This window comes from Strigops habroptila, chromosome 7 (genome assembly GCF_004027225.2).
Source record: "Strigops habroptila isolate Jane chromosome 7, bStrHab1.2.pri, whole genome shotgun sequence".
NCBI lineage: Eukaryota > Metazoa > Chordata > Aves > Psittaciformes > Psittacidae > Strigops > Strigops habroptila.
This window is the reverse complement of record NC_044283.2, coordinates 48,681,904-48,704,380: the sequence shown is the minus strand read 5'-3', so window position 1 is coordinate 48,704,380 and position 22,477 is coordinate 48,681,904.

The window sequence follows — 22,477 nt, the reverse complement described above, 5'->3', positions numbered from 1 at the left end:
AACAAAAAACCACCCCTACCACCCAAGAAAACCTCCAAACAACCAAACCCACAAAGCAACAACACACCAGCAGCAATTTCAACTTCGCTTAGGTCCATGTTGGCACATGAGTACTTCCATAAAAATGGTAATTCAAAAGGCTTTGAGCCAGATCCAAAGCAGAAGGCAGGGCTCATCTTTTCGCTGGCTAGAAGGCTTTCTCTCTTTTAAGAGAAACAGATCACAACTAAAATTGACTTTAAGAGACAAAAGAAAAGGTCCATAAAAAGCACAATAGCTGATGAGCAATGTGAAACAAAAGTCTCACAAATTATGCCACTCACACGTTGCATTTGTTCATATTCTCTGCGCAAGTCACAGATTTGTTATTCATAACAGTAAAAAAGGCCCTTTTTTCCTATAAATGACAATTTATGCACAGTATCAGTGAGTGTAACGGGCATTCATTTTACGATTAATAAATTCTGATTCATCTGAGAAACTTTTGGAGCTTCTTGAGTCATTATTACTTCTCCACAAAAGAACAGAGTTCACAAGAAATGTTAATTCACTTCTTTGGGGGGCATGTCAGAGCAGTACTCTTTAATAATGTACAATGCACAGTAGGCAGAATAGGAAATGTAATGGAAACCGGTGGAAAACTATAATTTTTTAATCCTCAGTTTAGATAATACTGAGAATTTGAGGCCCTATCTAGAAACCAGCTATTCTTACTGGCTCTTTAAAGCATCCAGTACCCTGCCTTGGCCACACTGGAATGTGACAAATGGAAATCTTTGCTTAAGCCTGTAGACATATTTAAAGGCCAGGAGGAGGGACAGCCAAGAGTTTGTAGCTCACAAATACCCTCTAACAAAAAATACTTTTGGAGTGTAACTCTGAATAATAATTCCAGTGGTGAAAAACACTACCTGAAAATTTGAGAGGAAGATGACTGAAATAAATTTAAAAAGTAAACTCAAATAAACTCGCTTTAAATAATGAGCATATTATTGACTTAATATGCATCTGCCACAGAGATAAAATCATTTGCGCTTCCTCACTTTAGTTCTCCTCTATTCAAATAAAAACAAAACCTGGTATCATTTATTTAAATACTGAAAAAATCCTATGCTATGTGGTTAGTTCAAGGTATCAGAGAAAAATGTTGAAAAGGGATAACGGTCTTTTCTATTCAACATATGCTAAGCATTTGAAGAAAGTTGGGGGGAAGGAGGGAGAGGGAAGAATTCCAGAACAGGAGTTACTGATACTATGGAAATTGGGGGAATGCAGGGCTTTCTAATAAGCCACAAGCACCATTCTCCATGCGCACCATTCTTGGAACTTCAGTGATTGCTGCCTCAGGTACTTTGGAAACATAAGTCCCACAGGTTTCCACTGTGCTGCTTTTCTTTCACTACAACTTCCCTCCCAAGATGCCCTCAGTTACATCAACACTTCAGCTCCACCGTTAGCATCTATGGGAGAAACACCACCATCGACCAAACAATGTTTCTAACAACAGGGAGTAGTTGTCTTCTTTCTAGCAGTCTAACTAAAATGCAGTTAATGGTTGGTGTACCTTATGTTTCCACTGATCAGCTATTACAGTCTTGCATATTAATGCAATCCCTAGAGGAGCAGCAATGATGTTCTTGTGAAACAGATGCAGCAGGGGGGTGGAGGAGGAAGTGTCCATCTAATGTTTATATCCTCACACCCACACAAAGCACTCTGCTAGCTGAAGCAAGTCAGCCTGGGACCTGAGATTCTATCTACAGAAGAAAGATAGCTAAATACAGAAGTCTCGCATGCCTTTCAGTCATCTACAGCCTTAATTTCAACAATGCTATGCCCCCTTTCCTGTGTGGTTGGCCATACAAAGAAATGTGACCATGCAGAAGTCAACTTTTGATTTGTTCAGTTCTAAGTCCCAGGAGATCACTCAGGTATTTGAAGAAATTAACATAGTGCTAATATAGTCTCACAACTTTCAGTGTTGGGAGATAAACAGAACAGCTAAGCCTTACAATGCCAGTCCTAAATAACATAGCAGATATTTACCATTCCTACACATGAGCGTTAAACATGCCTTTTGCACATGAGAATTTGATACTTTATATTCATAGAATCAACTAGATTGGAAAAGACCTTTAAGATCATCAAGTCCAACTGCTACCCTAAGACTGCCAAGACCACCAAGTAAACCATAGCACTGAGGGCCTCATCTACATGGTTTTTGAACACTTCCAGGGATGGCGATTTAAGTGTATTGCTTAAACTGACAAAAAATTTAGATGAGATGAGATGAAATGAGGTTACACCCTAGGCTAGTCCACTGGTCCATTTGTTCCAACACCTCTTTCATGAAGGCCTGGAAGTTATTACTTCAGAAGAAAAAAACCCCAAACAAACAACAAACCAGTACGTACCCATTCCACTGGTCTGTGCTGTGCACACTGGGAAAGGGAGATAGAAGAAATTCCTTCCTGACCAAAGTAAGCCATCACCTCTTATCTTGAAGTTCAATATTCAATTAACCTTTTCATCATAGCTTGCATAGCTATAAATCTCATCAACAGTCACAGAGTTACCCTAAAATTAAAATAAATATAAAAGAAAAAAAAAAAGGAAAAAAAAAAATCAACATTACATTCGGTGACCTTCTGTAACAGTGAATTGCAGCAGTGCCAACTGGCCATGAAAAATAACATTTCTTTTACTTGCTTCTAATTTACCCCAGTCTCTTTCATAAGACAGTTTAATATTATCGCATTAAGAGGTGGGATTAAAAAGAACTGATCATCTGTTACAGGAGAGAACCATTAATCACAAATATATAACAGTCACCCCCAAATTGTTATTGATGCCAGGAAGGCCCGCCTACTATTGCTAAGATTGGTTTTTATTTCTGGACTTTCAATGCCATTTGTTTTCATTTTCATTGCAGTGTTATCATCTTCTTCAAGTCTTTGTGGGTCGTTTTTTTAAATAAATGCTTGTGACAGGAAAATTAACAGTAATTCTGCGAATCTCCATATTTCTTTGATGGCTACATGGAAGCACATGCTTTTTTCTCTGTTCAAACACTATTTGGAAGTTCTGACTTGCCACCAAATAGTAACATTATGGATGAAATGCAGGACCCTGTAACACCCTCAGTACTAGAACTCTAAAAGATAAGAAGCAGATATGCAACTGGATCAGTATAGGCAGCTCCCTGCAGAGACACATTTGAGTGGAAACGGGATCTCCCTGTAAGGATGCCATTCCGAGATCATATCCTAATTTACGTGTGATAAGGTAAAAAAAAAAAAATTATCATTAAGAATAGTTTCATTCTTGTTACTTATGATTATTATGATGTAGGTTGTGAGGAGATCTGCCTAACTTTAAAACTTGGCTGGCCTTGATTTCATGATAGTAAGACAATCAACCTCCTAATTTATTGAGCCTCCACCCCCTAATTTATAGAGCAATGCTATTTCAAATCTAAATAATACTGAGTTTCCACAATTTTAAAAACACAAGCTGACAAATAATCCTCACTTTGAATTGCCTTCCCCCCGCCTCCCTCCCCCTTCCCCCCCGGCAGAGAATGCATTCTTAAAGTGCTGATATAAAGCAACTGACTGACAGATCTACCAAGAGACCCTGTGCAACAAGCAAATGTTCCTCTGCCAATGAGCTGGTGTGTATGTGCACATGCAGATAAATAGATAGAAAGTAATTTCTTTTGGCCATTATATAAATTAACATTAGATACTTACTGCACTGCAACAGACAGTGCATGTTTTAGTCTTAAATGTCTTATCACAAAAGGAACAAATACAAAACCAGAATCAAGAGTTATTCTGCTGTTTTGAAGAAATCAAAAATATTTTGTGCAGTACATAGCAAGGATTTCAAAGCTTTTTGCTTTTTTAAAATGACATTATTATTGAGTATACTTGCACTCAGAAAGTGGTTATGAAGTAAAGTCAGCCCTTAAAGAAACCAATGTTATCTGTGTGAATTAGCAGGGACTGCTGTTGGTGTAGATTTATTTTGCCCCTATTTAAACTCCTGTTTATAGATCTCCTGTGTTGCCTGAGCTACCCTGTTATGTACCTTGCTTAGAAGCTGTTATGCTACTGGAGGGAAGACACAGTGCTTAATAGCAGTAAGACTTCTTGGCATGATCTGAACAGAAAAAAACAACAAAACAACAAAACTTTGAGAAAACAAAACCAGAAAGAGGAATGGTGTCATTCATGTAATTGGCACATGAGAGAATGCCATGCTTTGAGCTATATGTAAACACCTTTTCAATTTTATCGAGGTAAAAAGGAAACCAGAGAATAAACTCTCCTTTCTCTTACTTCATCTGTCTAGTGAGTATTAAGTATCAAGCCAAATTCTTTTAATGCCAAATCCTTCTCTGTCTCTGTAAGCACCCAGCTAGTCACCCATCTTTATCTCTGAAAATCTCCCTCAAACTCCCTCTTACTTACTCTGCAAATAGCGGTTTTCTCCACCAGGACTTCCTTGGTTCCTCCTCAAGATGCCTTACTGTACCTCAACAGTGTATACATACAGCTTCACTCTTCTCTTTTGCTGGCACTCCCTGTCTTTATTACAGTCCTTCTCCCATTATTCAGCACATTTCACAATCATGGCTCTTGCTGCTGTCTTCCCTTTACCCCTTCTTTCCTTTCCCTTCAAGAGCTATAGAAGGCTGAAAGAGATGCAAGGCACTTTCTGCCCAAGCCACCTCACAATTATGCCAGGTGAAAAGCAAGTCACAAAACTGTGGGGAAAGCCAGTAGGTGAACCAGGACAAGCAGGGAATATGTTGACACCTGCAGCCACAGCTACAGTTTCTACTTATTAATCTTCTATTGGCAGCAGGATAGGAGTCACTTCAGCATGTGAAGTGTTCAGTGAAATGAAAGAGCTTGGGTAGGGGATGAGCAGCAAATGCAGAGACAGCACTCTTCACAACTGGTGAAGGACAATGTGTGTGTTTTGTGTCTGATGTCTGCCCATCTCACTCCTAGCTCCTCTCCCAATAACCAGTAATGACTTTTGGCTCATTCTAGCCACAGATTCAGTCCAAAATAAAACCAGAACAAGGGCTTATTATGTTCTGTGAAGAAGCCACCATCCAAAATACACGAGTCACTGGGGAAGGAGTGCACAGAGGAGGAGAAGTCATGAAGGCTGGAAAACTATCTCTGAGAACATGATGTGCTATAGTGGAGAGGAATCTATAGAAAAGCTTTGATGAAAGTAAGGCAGCAGGGCGGTGGCAGAGCATGGTGAAGTCACAGTTTGAATCCGAGTAGCTCTTCATGTAGACTTTTACTGTCATGCAGCTGAAGGACAGGCTGTTCTGGATGGTATATGGAGTGAAAAAGCCAACCAAGAGCAAACCATTTTAGCTGATCTCATTCTACACCTTCACTGCTGCTGAAAAGAGAGGAGGGAGTTTCAACTGTGACATTGAAAGAAAGGCCAGTCAGAAGCTGTCATTGAACCAGAAATGCCACATGCTGTCTATTTGCTTTGTATCATGCAAGACCAGAATCAACTCAATCTTTACCACTGCAGGCAGTGGAAGGGATAGTCAGAAAAGCTTAGTATTGGAAAATAGTATTATTGTTGCTCTATGAGCCCATGGTTCAAGTAGGGGAAAACTCAGCACATTAGATTCTTTTACTTATATGAAAAAGTTAGCAGGAAGCCTGTTGAATTTGGTGATTTAACAGAAATATGACTTAATTATTTGTGAAAGAGAAATAGTGCAGGCATTGCTAGTTATTTAACACTCTAGTTAAGCTGGCACCTGTAAAGCTGTACATATTTTTTTGTTGCATCTTTATTTAGTAGTCGTCATTAGTGTTATATTGGGAATTCTAGCATTTCATCTAGCATTGAGAATTAAGATTTCATTGTGGCAGATACAGCACAAAATGCGTAGCAAAACAGTCCTCACCACAAATACAGTACACTCTGATTACACAAAACCCCCTAGAGTCAGGAAGGGAAATAAGAAAGTCGAGCGTGTTCTGAAGGTCATATGTCATAAAATCCAAAGCTGGATTTGGATTTCCCAAGTTGCATTGCAGAAAACTCCCCACCAAAACTGTCCACTCTCCTTCCTGGGTGCATTTGAACACCATCTAGTCTCTTTTGAGCAGAGGCAGCAACATGAGAAGAATTACTTTTACCTGTGAACTTGCACATGGTTTTAGCATGAGGATTCCAGAAACATTTGATAAGTTGTTGTAACACAAGATTTGAACTATGGTGGGTGCTACTTTCTGCTTGCTGGCTTTTAATAAAAAATCCTTAGTACAAAATAAATCTTATGTCTTGCCTAAGATTTGCTGTCCAGTGCAATTATTGGTGCTAGGTCTTTCCAGCAAACAAGGAGCTAACTGAAGCAAACGAAGACCCAGGTACAGAAAGATGACTGCTAACTTTTAGATCTGTATAAATCACCTCTCTGTGAAAAGTCAAATAATTCTCCATGCCAGAAGGAACTAATTGGTCATTTCACTTTTGCATATTAGTATGCCTATTCTCTGAAAGAGTTCATATGTCCTTCCTCTATGACAGAAATATGTTTCCATATCTAAGAGTCTTTAACTATATTTTATGACACACATTTTTACACTGTTATTTTCAGTAATAATTCCTCACCTTTCCCTCATTCTTTCTCCCCAAAAGAAATACTAAGTCAAGGTAGCTGAAATAACCTATTTGAAATTTCTTGCTTTGATGCATTAAACATAATTTCCTTCTCTCTGTGTTTTCATCATAACAAACAGCATCATTATAGTTGACATTTACCTTATTCCACTGTATTTCTGTCATAAATTAAGAAAGAATCATTAGATCTGATGACACGGCAAGGAAGAAAGTGCCTAACTAACATGATAAATTATTTGTGGTGATTTTTAAGATAATACAATTTTGTCTGTACAGTACCTAAAATTAAAATAAACAACCTATTTTTCTCAGTTGGACCTGGCTTATACAAGTACCTTTCATGTAATATTTACCCTATATAACCATCCCAACGGGACTGGAAAGGCCACACAACTCTGAAGTGGTACTGTTTCAATGAAAGCCAGTCAGAAAGACTTCATTTCAAAGAGCCTCTTGAAAACATACTATTCTAATAAAACCCTACAATAGATGGAAAAAAGAAAACATAAAGTAAAATTATCTTCCTATTATGACCTACTTTTTGTTGATGCCTACTTCATTTGCTTAGAATTACTAACAAGTGAATTTTGAAAAGAAAAAAGCTGCATTTTCTATTTTGACTAGAGTAAACATTTTCTTCACATTAGTGAATTCATGCTGATAAATTGAAACAATTCCTATTAGCCTGACTGTAAAACGTGTTTTGGATGACTCCAGATATTGAATGTTCCTGCATCATCCCCATCACACACACAAATACATTTTGCAGTATCTATTTATATTACAAGCTTTCCAACCATTACAGTTCTCAATGATTTTTAATCTCTTTTCACTTCTCCTCTTTAATGTCTGTCACTTTTTCATCAGCTCACACAATAAACAAGTCACAAAAAATAAGCAGATGGTCAGTATACTTTTAGGTGACCAGTGAAGTATAAGATATTTCTGATCACCTACCTGTTGGCTGAGAACAATTTTACCACCAGGGATGATGACAAATGCCTCATTCTGTTGTCTTTTGTCTTTCAAATTTGTGGTCTATTCTGAAAAGGCAAGTAGTAACAATAGTGTTACTCGAACAGAATACTTTCCACATCCCAATAATTAAGAGCATAACCACTCTCCCCCCACAAAAGGTACTCGGTAAAGCTTCATTTTAATCTCATGAAAGAAGATATCGACAGCAATATTGTCAAAGAGTAATGAATGGCTTAATAACATTCAGTACATATATTGGTCATTTGGCTATGGAAAAAGGGGGATGTTAATAAACAGAGTACTTCCACACGTTACGGTATAACAACAACATAATTTAAATGGTTAGCAGAGTTTGAAAAAGCTGAGCACTTAACGGACCTTAAAAAGCCCCCACATTCTAATTACTTTATTAGATAATTTTCCAAGTAGTGCAACACTGCAAATGCATATAAATTATTCTTGTAGATAAGCAATTACGTGTTTTATGACCCTCCTTACATGCAGAAGTCAGAATGGACTTCTACTGACACATGAGCTACTTATCTGAAAAGCTGTAAACCATTTAGCCTGAATATCTGTGGCCTGATTGCATACTTCTCTTGAGTATCAAAACAGTTATTCAGGTGCAGTAAGTTCTGCTTCACTGAAGGTAAATACTGTGTTATTATTTCCCACTTTTACTCTTTTTTCACATATACAGACATGGTGACACATTTACACAAATATATAAGAGTTTTGTTCATTTAATATGCATTACTCCTCAAGCATGTGCAGGGAAGCATAGTGGAATTGCTTAAAGAAGCAAAGGATAGCTAATGGGGGCACATCGGACTGTGGTCCTTGACTTCTCCAGGTTAACTGACAAGCTGGAGTTCTAGATTTTAAACTGCCACTCTTGCAAAATGAGTTTTATACTGACACAGGAAGCACCCACTGAGGGAGAAAAAATAACTGCATTAAATCACATTTAGAACATTTTTGACAGGTGAATTTTTGCACAAACTGGAAAGCAGGAAGTCACCTCAGGCATTTAAAACTCTAAGTGTATCCAGAAACTTGTGTTAGCATCAAGACTTGGTAACCTGACTCCCTTTCAAATCAGTTGTTTAAACTAGATCAAGGTTAAACACATCTGCTCAACTCTACTTCAGAGAGTTTCAGTGAAATGAGAAGCTTTTCCCATACACAGAAAGCTGAACACCCAAATACAAGTTTGAAGGACTGGAGTTTAATGGCATGTAATATATCTATCGGTTCTCCATAGCATAAAAATCAATAATCCAGAGGAACTGCCATGTCTCATTTTTGGCTGTCAAAGTTAAATGGAAATGAAAACAAACAAACAAAACATACTTTGGTAGATGACAGAGCATAAGTAACTTTAGTAAAAACTTGTCAGAGAGATTCTTCTAGCCCCAGCTTTGGACAAAACTACCGGGCATAATATGAAGTAGACGTATGATTTCAATCTCATTACAAATAGAACACAAACAGCAGCTCATTTTTAAGAGAAAGTGGTTTTGCAGGAGGCTAGCAAACTTGGACTTGAACTTAAATATAGTAATTAAAATTAACACAGGTGAAGTCCACCAGGCGAAACTGAGTTAAAAAAAACAAGTAATGAATTAAGCACTTTAGACTAATTACTTCTGTGTTCTATCAACCTAAGTATGAAATGAGAATTATTTCAATTTAAAAATCAGACCTTTTGTAGAATGAAGTGAGAACTGATTTTTTAGGTCTACTCAGGGGAGCAGAAATAAGGGAATGACCTCCTCTATTTGCTAGAAAGTGACCTTGAAAGAAAGAGAGAGAGAAAGAAAGTGAGAAAGAGAGAAAGACAGAGGAAAGGAAAGGAAGGAAAGGAAGGAAAGGAAGGAAAGGAAGGAAAGGAAGGAAAGGAAGGAAAGGAAGGAAAGGAAGGAAAGGAAGGAAAGGAAGGAAAGGAAGGAAAGGAAGGAAAGGAAGGAAAGGAAGGAAAGGAAGGAAAGGAAGGAAAGGAAGGAAAGGAAGGAAAGGAAGGAAGGAAAGGAAGGAAGGAAGGAAGGAAGGAAGGAAGGAAGGAAGGAAGGGAAGGAAGGGAAGGAAGGAAGGGAAGGAAGGGAAGGAAGGGAAGGAAGGAAGGGAAGGAAGGAAGGGAAGGAAGGAAGGGAAGGAAGGAAGGAAGGGAAGGAAGGAAGGGAAGGAAGGAAGGGAAGGAAGGAAGGGAAGGAAGGAAGGGAAGGAAGGAAGGGAAGGAAGGAAGGGAAGGAAGGAAGGGAAGGAAGGAAGGGAAGGAAGGAAGGGAAGGAAGGAAGGGAAGGAAGGAAGGAAAGGAAGGAAGGAAGGGAAGGAAGGAAGGGAAGGAAGGAAGGGAAGGAAGGAAGGAAAGGAAGGAAGGAAAGGAAGGAAGGAAGGAAAGGAAGGAAGGAAAGGAAGGAAGGAAAGGAAGGAAGGAAGGAAAGGAAGGAAGGAAAGGAAGGAAGGAAAGGAAGGAAAGGAAGGAAAGGAAGGAAAGGAAGGAAAGGAAGGAAAGGAAGGAAAGGAAGGAAAGGAAGGAAAGGAAGGAAAGGAAGGAAAGGAAGGAAAGGAAGGAAAGGAAGGAAAGGAAGGAAAGGAAGGAAAGGAAGGAAAGGAAGGAAAGGAAGGAAAGTCTCTAGGGATTTAACATAAAAGCATCTAGAGGAAGCAAAACTAGTTGCATACCACAGAATCATAGAATAGTTAAGGTTGGAAAGGACCTTAAGATCATCTAGTTCCAACCCCCACACGTAGCAATGTGATATTTTTCCAGGACTTTTGACTAAAGGGGAAAAACCCCACGGCGTGTCCTCCTTCTGAATGACCTTTTGTTACCCAGATCCATGTATAAAAACCCCAGAGCTGTAGATAAGGACTAGAAGCAGGAGGAGACTCACAAACCCTGTGGGAAACAATACTAAACCAACAGATGGGTGTGAATTTTGAATCCCAGTGTTAGCTTCCTGTGGTATACAAAGCAATACAAAGGGACTTATCCAAGAACAGCATACATTTGAATAGACGGTTGGAATTTTGCCATTAATTTAATTAAAAAAAGGAAAGGAAAAAACCCCAAACCCTGCAAGTTGAGACGAAAACTTTGCATGATACATTGCTATCAAAAAACCCTAAAAACACCTCCCCCCAAAAAAAAAACCACCCAAAAAACTAAAACCCACATAAAAAACCCCAAACAAAAAAACCAAAACAACCAAGAGGAAGCTGTATCATCATAGATTAAGTTCTAAGGCAGCATAGTGGCTGGAATCTGAATCTCTGTACATCAGGCAAGCCCCCGACTTATTAGGCTATAAGTAAGGTCTGGCTGAATGGTGCTCATAGCTCGTAGGTCATGGTTCTCTGAGAGAGGACCTGGACAGAACATTTGCCTTTCCTAGGTAACCAAATCACTTCCTTAGGTAACCAAACCACACCTAGGTCTAAAGCCCGACACAGCCAGGGTGAAAATCCAGCACTAGGACCTCAGTACTCTTCCTTGGTATGCAATTTAAACAAGGCACCCAAGCTTCTGACAGAGCTGTTCCACTTTCTATAAATAATGCTCTAGCTAAGGGAGACTGGCTCTCTGCTTAGGCCATTCTCACATATGATTTAATTTGGACCTTCTACTTTCACAGTGAATAGCCTTGTCCATAGAAGTAGCAGTTATTCTGAAGTGTTCTTTTTTTTAAACTTTTTTTGGTGAGGATGCACTTGGTGAGATTTAAGATTAATCACAGGAAGGACAGATACTTAAACACTTTGAAAACATCTGTGAAATAGACTGCTTGTATTACATGCCAAATCCACGTATAGTAGAAATGGCTCCACATTTTTTTTTGAGGTTTTACTCCAAAGTTGCCATGGCAGAGTGAGCTAGTGGCACTGAAACTGTTGTGTGATTTCAACTTTGGTTTTAAAAGTGCTGAGAGACATAAGGCAAAAGACAAAGATATGCACTCATCTTTCTTTAAAAACAAAAAAGAGGAAATGAAAGACTGAAAGAATCAAAAGTATATTCAGCTGGTCTTTATAAGAGTTTGCAATAAAAGTCAGTACAAGTAGAAGAGCCCATCTCCAACTTGACACATCTCCAGCAGGTCATAACCATTCAAAGGAAAGCCAGTATGTAACATACAGACTTCTTCCTGAACTCCAGCCTAATATCGAAGTGACTACCCTTTGTTTCAGATCGTTTTAGTATATCTGGAGGAGGGACACAAATGCTTTATGAGAGGGAAATTGCCAGGGAGACAGAAACAGGGTCAGTGTTTAGCAATGAGTTACACACCCTATTGCTCTTGCCCATTTGTACAATTTCCACTCCTTGCTAGAAGTCAGTCTGAAAAATCATTAGAGAGAAAAAGCTGAAGAATGGTGCCATAGGCAGAGCTAATGCTGTGCCATGGAAAAAAAAATATTAAAAACTATTAATAAAGATTAAATATTAATGATACACAGTAGCTGTAGGGAAACTTTCAGTTGTTTGATTTTTAAACAAAATAATTTTTTGCATATGCATCCTCATACAACTGAACCTCCCCACACACAATTCCAAAACATGCATCTTAACCTCAAATAAGGCAGGAAAACCCCCCTCCAAAGCATTTCATCAGATTAGTGACATTTATGATACCATTTAGACTATCACGCAGGAGACCTTTAGCTCTCCAGTTTTCAGGGAGATTCTCAGAGAGAATTTCTAACAGAGTTATTTTCTATCAGAGTTATTGACGCATACTGTATGTGAAAATGGTCTGTGTCAAATAAGTTTCCATGCTATTTTTAACAGTGCCTGCTCAGCATTATAAACCATTTTTTTAATCATAATGGTATATAACAAACAACATGGTGATGTAAAAGACAAGGTAAATTATTTTATTGGGTTTTGCCTGTGTGATTATGAAATTTTAAATATATTCACAAATGTTCAGATAATTTGCTTTCTAAGTATGTCATGTTTCATAAGTCAATTGTGGATCAGAGCTGAACAGGAGGCAGAAAAGTGCCTACAGTTGACGGGCAAATATTTACCTCCAAATCAGTATTTATGTGTACTTTGAATTTAAATTTACTTTTATTTACAAATATTGCACATTTGAGAGCAGATGTGAGGTTTATTTAGAAAGAAAACCTATTCCCAAATGACAAAACTATCCCAGTCTGGAGTACTAGCACTGAACCTTAGAAAAATTCTAAAGTTAAGATAACTTTACCTGCACTGTTCTAATATACAGTATATAACATAAGCACAATTTGTTACTGGCTTTGAATTTACCTGGCGTAGTTGCATTTATGTTGAGGTAGCTTTCAGTTCTAGTTAGAAGTTTTGTTAATACTAGATTTCTTTCTGTGCTTGATGTTTTGGATATACTGATATACTGTCTGGCTAGGGAACCAAGCAAAGACCATTTGCTTTATAGGTGAAAACCTACAACTTCCTTGAAAGACACAATATATTTGAGAGTCCACCAAAACCTCCTGAACAAAAATTCTGAAAGTCAAACATATGCTTGTATAATTTTGAACTAAAAAAGCTACCAAAAAAGGCAGAAGAGCAAAACTACAGCCTATTATATCAGCAGTAAAGTCCTCTCAACATTTCAAGAACTTCCATCTACTTTCAATAAGGCATGCAAGTATTAGTTTTAATGCATATCTTACATACCCCCAAAAATAGTAAAGAAACAAACTAAAGAAAAACGTCAGCTAAAATTGAGAGCATTAATATTTCACAAGTAAAAAAAAAAAAAAATTTAAAATTTAAATTTACATATATACACACACACAAATACATATACACTTACAATATATATACACATGCATATTTCAGCAACCAAACATTTTCTTTGAAGTTTGGTTTGTTTTCACTGTATGAAATATGTCTTCATGTGATCTGCCATGCAATGTAAGAATCAAAGTTTTACTTTACACATTCATGAATTCCTAGAATTGTTAAGATTTTTGTTTGAGCTGCAGACTTTAACTGCTCCTCTTCAGAATATCAACCAACTATTTTCATTAATCAGCAACAGAATGATGTTAGTTAAAAATCCAGAACTTGATCTCTGTATCCTGGAAAGGTGTATAGTATACTCTGAAAGGTGATGGGATACCCCTGAAGTATTTCATTTCTCTAAAAGAAATGTCTTCTCTCAGCTGTTCTTCCGTATCACAGAAGTTGATGATCATGGAGATTATAAATGTACAACATCAATTAAACAGCATTTAGAAGAAGTATGACTTCAGCTTCTGGTCTCTTTCTCAGTCCAGGAATGTTCCTGAAGGCTACTTCTCTCATTAAAGTTTGCTGAATTCATCTTCTACATATTTCAGTGCTTATACTCATGACTTTGACTAAAATACAAATATACTCTGGTCAACAGCAAATCAAGAATATATATGAATCATAGGTCCACAAATCTTGGAGAACACTTTTAAAAAACAGTTGGGAAAAATAATTCGATGAAAAAAAAAATAGTTACATATCAATATTTTTTCCTTGCAAATTTAATAAGTACTTGTCAATCACCCCATAAATAAAATCTGCTCAATAAAATCTAACAGATTTAATTTTTATGTATTCTTTAGATATGTCTTTTAGTCACCAAGAATACTTACAAGTAGGTGTGGGACCCTGACAATTATGAGAATCCATATTTTGCTAATGTAATACTCGGCTGACATTTTAACAACTTATCTAGATACATCAGACTGTTTCCACATCATTTTTTCCACTTTCAGACGTTCTGATTCCTTTCAGCTGATGTATTAATTTCACTCACAGCTGTCAATTTGTGGTGTTCCTTGAGTGCACAAAATTTCTTTAGTAATTGGATCATGTATTTTTCCTTTCCATTTTTTACATATGTACTTTGAAAACTTAGTCCTTCTCACCTGGAATTCACTTAGTCTCAAAAAAGTGTGTCTAAACTTTGTGCTTTCTCCAAATATTAATTCCATGCTTAATTGAAACTTCTCAAGTTGTCACAGTCAGTCAACGTTTCCAATAGATTTGTCAGCAAATTGATTTCTTCCTTAACTGCCTCATTCTTACAGAGTTTGGAAAATACCGGATATTTTAGACAGACCTAAATAATCTAAAGTGTTAACATATACAATCACTTATTGTAAGTTCATGATTCTCTGTTACAACTGAGGGTCTGAAAGTCTTGCTAGGGAAGAAGAACAGTGTTTTGCTTTAAGAAGACTATACTTCTCTAAGACATCCCAAGCTTCCCTAAGCGGTATTCATTTCTGCACATAGGGACCAAGCTCATATTAATTTTTGCCTGATATGTTTCTTTGCAGAATGTCTCCTAAATGTCCCACAGATGGTTCAGAAAGCTGAAAAGCATTCACAAGAGATCAGATAGCTTCATCTTCTCTTAGTAGTTCCTCATTCCTCTCAGTTATAATTTTTTTTTTCTAATCCTCAGAGTAGACCTCAGACATGCCATGCTGCCCTTCTACATAGTTATGTCAATTTTTCAGTTGTTCACCACTACTCTATTTAGAGTACTTAACTCTATCTAGATAGACGACAGAATGATCCGTGTTCATGGGAGCCATCCACTGATGCTCTATTAAATTATTTGATTAATGCGTCAAACAACAGAGTATCTAGGAAGGCTTTGGTGTAATCACAGAAACATAGAAATTTTAGAAAATGTGCTCTTTTATTTTTCTTGTTTTCACATTCTATGGCAGGAACATAAATTTACATGGAAATTAGAAAAGTTCAGATGTCCCCAATGTATTTGTCACAGATCCTCCACAAATAGCATCAGAGTCTGATCTTGTGTGTAGTTGTTGATAAAACGCCTTGTGGAAACATCTCTGGGAATTCCACAGGCAGGGTTTTTTCCACTGACTTCTTTATAAAATGTTTATTATTTATGAAAACTTAGCACTGCTAGCTCCCTGGGATCAGATGCTCCTTTCTATCAGCTTCTTCTCATAGGACACATTAATCTAAGTAACAGAGGGACTGCACACCCACAGGTATATCTGCGAAACCCTCTCTGACTTCAGCTCATTCACTCAGTTACAGATGTACATACCTATTAGTCTTAAATGGGTTTGGATCAGCAGCCCAGGGGAATAACAAAAAAAAAATTGGGTTGCACGGGAAAAGTTTGGGGAGCGGCAGGCCTGTGGGCTTTCTCTGAGTACAGACATTACATGAAAAGAAGTCATGTTTGACTGTTATATCTAAGCTATGCTTGCCAGACAGATTTTATGTTACAAATGAGTATACATTAAACAGGGAGAATAAACAAGTGAGATACAATGAACCACAAACCAAGTATATGAATAGCCCATATTTTACCTGAAGTGACAATTTAAGAAGACATGCTTCTGATACCTTTCTCATCTTCTGGCAAGACCTCACTGCATATATCTAACATTAAAATGCCTGTAGGATTCTATTACAGTGAGGTGAAGACTATGCAAGTTCATCCAGCAGTTACATCTTTCAAGAATAAAAAAGATTATTTTGCTCTGTGCTTTTCAGTGATAGATTCTTCTTTATATCAGCTTAGTGGGAAACCATGTGAAAAAGACATCTGGGTTCTGCTCTTTATTCAAGTTACTTGTATTTTCATACACATTGCTCTGCACTGGTAACAGAGATAAGGATTTTCACTGGGATTTGTGCTCCTAAATCAGTAGGACATAAAAAGAGAAAAAAAGAAAAAAAAAGAAAAAAAAAAAGAAAAAAAAAGAAAAAAAAAAGAAAAAAAAAGAAAAAAAAAGAAAAAAGAAAAAAAAGGGAAAAAAGGAAAAAAAGGGAAAAAGGAAAAAAGGGAAAAAAAGGGAAAAAAAGGGAAAAAAGGGAAAAAAGGGAAAAAAAGGGAAAAAAGGGAAAAAAGGGAAAAAGGGAAAAAAGGGAAAAAAGGGAAAAAAGGGAAAAAGGGAAAAAAGGGAAAAAAAGGGAAAAAAGGGAAAAAGGAAAAAAGGGAAAAAAAAGGGAAAAAAAGGAAAAAGGAAAAGAAAAAGGGAAAAAAGGAAAAAAGGAAAAAAGGAAAAGTAAAAAGGGAAAAAGGGGGAAAGGGGGAAAGGGGGAAAGGGGGAAAGGGGGAAAGGGGGAAAGGGGGAAAAAAGGGGAAAAGGGGGAAAAAGGGGGAAAAGGGGAAAAAAGGGGAAAAAAGGGGGAAAAAAGGGGGAAAAAAGGGGGAAAAAACGGGGAAAAAACGGGGAAAAAAAGGGGAAAAAAAGGGGAAAAAAAGGGGAAAAAAAGGGGAAAAAAGGGGAAAAAAGGGGAAAAAAGGGGAAAAAAGGGGAAAAAAGGGGAAAAAAGGGGAAAAAAGGGGAAAAAAGGGGAAAAAAGGGGAAAAAAGGGGAAAAAGGGGAAAAGGGGAAAAGGGGAAAGATAGGAAAAAAGGAAAGATAGGAAAAAAGGAAAAAGGAAAAAGAAATAAAAGAAAAAAGAAACAAGAAATAAGAAAAAAGAAAAAGAAAAAAGAAAAAAGAAAAAGAAAAAAGAAAAAAGAGAGGAAAAAAAGGAAAAAATAGGGAAAAAAAAAGGAAAAAAATTCCTGTAAAGACCCATTACAGATGAATTGTACAAAGTGTTAGGAAAAAAAAAAAAAAGTGGTCAAACAACAGACTATCAACCCATTGCTTTACTTTAAAGCTGAAGGGAGTCTCTTACCACAAGGCATGCACCATTCACAGAATCACAGAAAGATTCAGATTGGAAAGGACCACTGGGGGTCATCTAGTCCACCTCCCTGCTCAAGCAGGGTCACCTAGAGCACATTGCTCAGTATTGCATCCATATGGCTCTTGAATATCTCCAGAGAAGGAGACTCCACAATCTCTCTGGGCAGGGCTATGTATTCCAATGCTCAGTCACCCTCACAGTAAAGAAGTAATTCCTCATGTTCAGGTGGAACTTCCTGTGTTTTAGTTTATACCCATTGCCTCTCATCCTATCATCTGGCACCACTGAGAAGAGTTTGGCCCCATCCACTTGACACCTTCCTTTCAGATACTTATAACACCATTCATCAATATTAAATTTCAAAACCTTAGGAAAACATATAACTTTAATTTCTTGGTGGCTTTCATGACTGATTTTGTGTCAACCTTACAAGAACCTGATAGTAATCCTGTGCAGTGAATCCCTTTTGGCATTCCTCTATTTTAACTCCACGGTACAGCAAATCTCATGAACAGAGCTACATCAAGAGAGACATCATCTGACAGGTAGGCTAGACCTTGGAAAAAGGACACCTTGTGCTTCCAAATCAACATAGGGCCACAGGTCCTTTTGTTGCACATAACTCCTAAAAACAAAGTGGCCCACAAAATTAAGCAGATCTTGCTTTCAGTGTTTCCTGTTCGATTATTGCATTTGAGACCTTCAGCTGAAGCGTCAAAGCCAGAGAGAAAAAGCCATGCTTCAATAAACATGTTTATAACAAAATAGGATCCGTGCAATTAGAGCAATGGCATTTGTCATGCTGCTGAAAGCACATCTCTGGGGTGATCCACCTTTTGGTGTGTTGTGAAATACAGACATCCAAAGGTGACACCTGCCAGGAGTTTCCAGTCATTTTCACAGTAGCATTTGATACCACCGTGGGAAAAGCATCCATTAAATTCGAAAGCTGTAGCAGCCAATCAATGTCTGCAGGGCCGTCCAAGTCGCAGGATCTACTTGATATTTATCACTTTGTAACTCATGGCAGATTTGAACATTTTACTTTTCGGACACAAATATAAACTGTTGAATGGAGTAGGCTCCCTTTTTAGTCTGATGTTAACTATCTAGAGGAGAGGAAGGAGCACAGCTGTGTTAGGCTTAAGAAACATAAACAAGTACATGGACATGCAAGTAGAGGCCAGCATAGTATCCTAAAAGGGATTTATAGAGCAATAAACCTTCACTTTTCCACTTCCCTCTTTCTCACAGGATGTGCAGTGGGTTGCCACCATAATCACATTTCTGTAAGATTTGGAGAATTCCCTCAAGATTTTTACACCTTGTTGGCAATAGTAACTTGAGGGTTTTTTGCAAGTCATCAGTGCTGAAAGAATTGGGGAAATAATAAAAATTTTGAGTCTATAAAACATATACTCATGTTGGGTACTTCTATGTTCGTGAATTTACCACCTTGTGTGATTATTTGCATGCTCAATTTTTCTTCAGAACCTGACTAACAACAAAGCATGAGAGTTCTGAGCAACCTGATCTAGCTAAATATGTCCCTGCTCATTGCAAGGGATTTGAACTAGATGACATTTAAAGGTCCCTTCCAAGCCAAACTATTCTATGATCCTATTACAGCAGCCATCACAGCCTTTGGCATTACATGCCAGCAAAGTGTAGCCCCAAAACTTTGTGCCCATAAACAACTGAATCAAGTCCACAAGACCTGACATGTCCCCTTTAAACTCCTGTTATCATTCAGTTTTCCCTCCTGTCTCTTATCCATCCTTAGGGCATCCAGTTATAACTGCATGGCAAAAAGGTAGTGAGGGATGTACGTCCTGCTTTCCTGCATACATTCCACACCATAGATAGTATAGTCCTGCCCTTCTGGTTTTTAGACAAGAGGCATGAACCACTTGTGCTGGTTTACATTGCAGTTCTGTTCACAGCATCTGCTCTTCCAGCTTTTGCATTCATGATGTTTTTCTACATAGATGCTAGACTTTACATCAATAACCACAGTCAAACAATCAACTTGTTTCTTAACAGCTAGAGGCTTGTGCCTCTATAAGCACTCCCCAGACCTGCAGAGCAGCCTGCAGCTGGGGCACCTTATCCTTGTCCCCAGGTTAAATGCATGGCCATGAGACAAGCAGAGCCAGCAAATACCTTCCTGACATTCTTAACACTGTAATAACGTTAATCATGTAAAATGAAGAAACAGTGCTTGGAATACCTACAACTGTCCTTGGGCTTAAAAATCCCCCAACCCTTTTTTATTCCCCTCAAATATGAAGATAATGCATTTATTAACCTGTAGCAGATCCTCAGGCAAGATGATGTCACTCAGCATGAACTTTGTACACCCAGACCAACCCTGTTTGTGATGTGGCTCTTTTGCTCTCTATCTGTGAGATCACTCGCTGTAAGTGCTGTGAGACTCCCAGTAAAACAGAGATTGTCACTTACTTTGATCAATTACATTTTTTTTATGTAATTTGGGGATGGGGGATAGACTGCAAGGTTCTGCATACCTTGCCCCCAACGGCTTTTATAGTAATGATAGCCAGGCAGAAAGTCTGGTCAAAACATAGTTCTCTCTTACTTTGCAGGAGAGTACTGACCCAGTGTAAAAATTTAATCTCATTCATAACATTTAGATTAACAGCAAGAGAATACAGAGTCACACAAGCTGGCAGTTTCAAGATGGAGCCGAGTGTGGTAACCATGTTCAAACAGGTGGCATAGATATCAAAAATTTGCTCTTCGCCCTGAACAAATGTTTCATAAGCTTCACATAGTGACACTTGATTTAAATTAACAAATCTGTATAAATTGCGAATCTATATTCTTCTAGCCCCAGAATTCTAGACCAACCACTTCCACCACCAAACATGCTCCATGGAAGCCATGGGATGGTAAGAACAGTAGCTTGTGTCTTGCACAAGGCAGCACTCAACAGCTGTCAAAAAAAGACCAGACTGAGTATTTAGAAGCCTGAAATCTTGAGCAAAGGGAAGAGAAAGGATGAGAATCAGTTGCACAATGACTTTTCCAACAGAAGAGCCAGAAATGTCACTAATATCTTAGTTATGCAATCGCAAGAAAGAGTTTCTGTCATCAGATATAGCACCCAGACTTGTACAATTACTACAGCTGCAGGAAAATTCTTTATGCTTCTGGAAGAGATAATTTTCAGCTACTCTGTAGTGATGATTTATGAAGAGTCTGGTGATTTCTGGGATCTGCTAAAAGCCCAAATAGGTCATTATCTGAATAATTTAGCTGTTGAACTCTAAGATGAAAATTCAGTAAAGATTTACTAGAGTTCAAGCTAAAGCAAAAAGGAGAAAAATAGTTAAAAAATTGTGTTTTCTGATAATATACCATTGCACTTAAATATAAATACTGTACTTACACTGTTGCTTGTTTTGCCTCTTGCAGTGACTGATCAGAATAATTTAGGTTTTTTGAAAAGACCTCTGGAGGTCATCTGCTCCAACCTGTCTATTGAAACCAGCCTAATAGTTTGTTATTTCTATATATCTTAAGTATTAGGCTTTAAGTGAGTGAACATTAGAAAGCAGTCTCAGAGACCTGCCTTTTCTTAAGAAAAAAAACCTCATTTTATCAGTATAGATGAAATATTCTACTGAACTGGAACAACAGACCGTAGAGACATAGCACTTCATAGAAACACACATTTCTCCTTACTCCCATTGAAATTAAGAGCGGTCCTTACGTCCTGCTTTACATATGGAATGAATACAGGCCAATGTGAAAGTAAGGTGATCTCTACAGAGAAGAAAGACAGCCTCTACTTGTAACCATCCCCAAGTGGAACAGTCATTCCATTTATAGTTTACGGTCCGATACATTATCATCTCAATCTCCCTCTATTTCTTCTGTCATTTGAAGGGAAGACACCAAGATCTGCTTCATCTTGTGCTTCTTGACACAATGGAATATCTGGATTTATCTTCACCATGTAGGAAAATGGGGTCTTGTGCCCGACATAAGGCAGTGCCTTAAACAACTCTACTCATGTAGAGTTATGATGATGATGGCCTAGTTAATTAGAAGTTTCATCCTCAGCTGATGAGGCTGAATGATCTGAATGACTTCTTAAAAAAAAAAAAAAAAGGTAGAGATTTCTTTGCAATTGGAAAGATTTTCTAAGCAACTCTCCCTGTGGATCTTTTTGGGTTTTTTGTTTGGGTTTTTTTTTTTTTTTTTTGTAAATAATGGAGAGAATGTTAGCATTTATTTTTTTTAGGTTAATGGGGTGCATTACCTTGGGTAACTGTGGAAAGAATTTTAGTAGTTTTAGTGTCAAAAGATTTTTTTTAAATTATCATTTTATTAGAAAACAACATTTACCAACATCAAGTGTCCTGTTTGCTGGTCTATTAACTGGGAGAATGGCACTGTTTATTCAGGCAGATGGAGTACCGCTTGTCGTTTGGCAGATCTGAGCCCTTTGACTTGCACGTACAAGTAAATGAGCACCTTCCTTTTGACTAGAGTAGGCTTTCATTCACTTTATTTTAAAAGCATTTCAGACAGACAACTGACAAAGACATGACTAGCTACCCACTCAATGGTACATGATGTTACATACTGTTTTCCACTATTTTAAAAACAACAAAATAGTCAAGAAATAAACGTCACACACACAACCACCCAGATACAAAAACGAGAAGGGAGGACAAAATATACCACGCAAATTTGTTCCATCACTGGTGACATCAACATTCTACATAATCAGTGAGCAAAGCTGAGCTGCTGCTTTCTGCAAGTCTTCTGCAGAGGGAATTTTTCTCACAAGGGAATTAAACAAAAATGAAGTCACAATGCCACAGGGTTCTGTTGGTCATCATGGAGCAAAGATTACTTTCAGACTTACATAATAGAATAGTTTTTTGAGAAAAAGACTGTCTGCTGACATAAAAGACTGGCTGACATAATTGCATAATTAGGATTCCACTGGAATGAGGGGAAAACACACTCCTAAACTACCAGAAGCTACTACCAGGTAGAGATTTTTTCCATTTGTATAGTGAAATAATTATATAAATGAAGTTCTTGCCTTAAGGATGATACTGACGTGCTCTTCAGGTAAGCTTGCAAGTGAGTAATGGACAAAGCAAAATGACT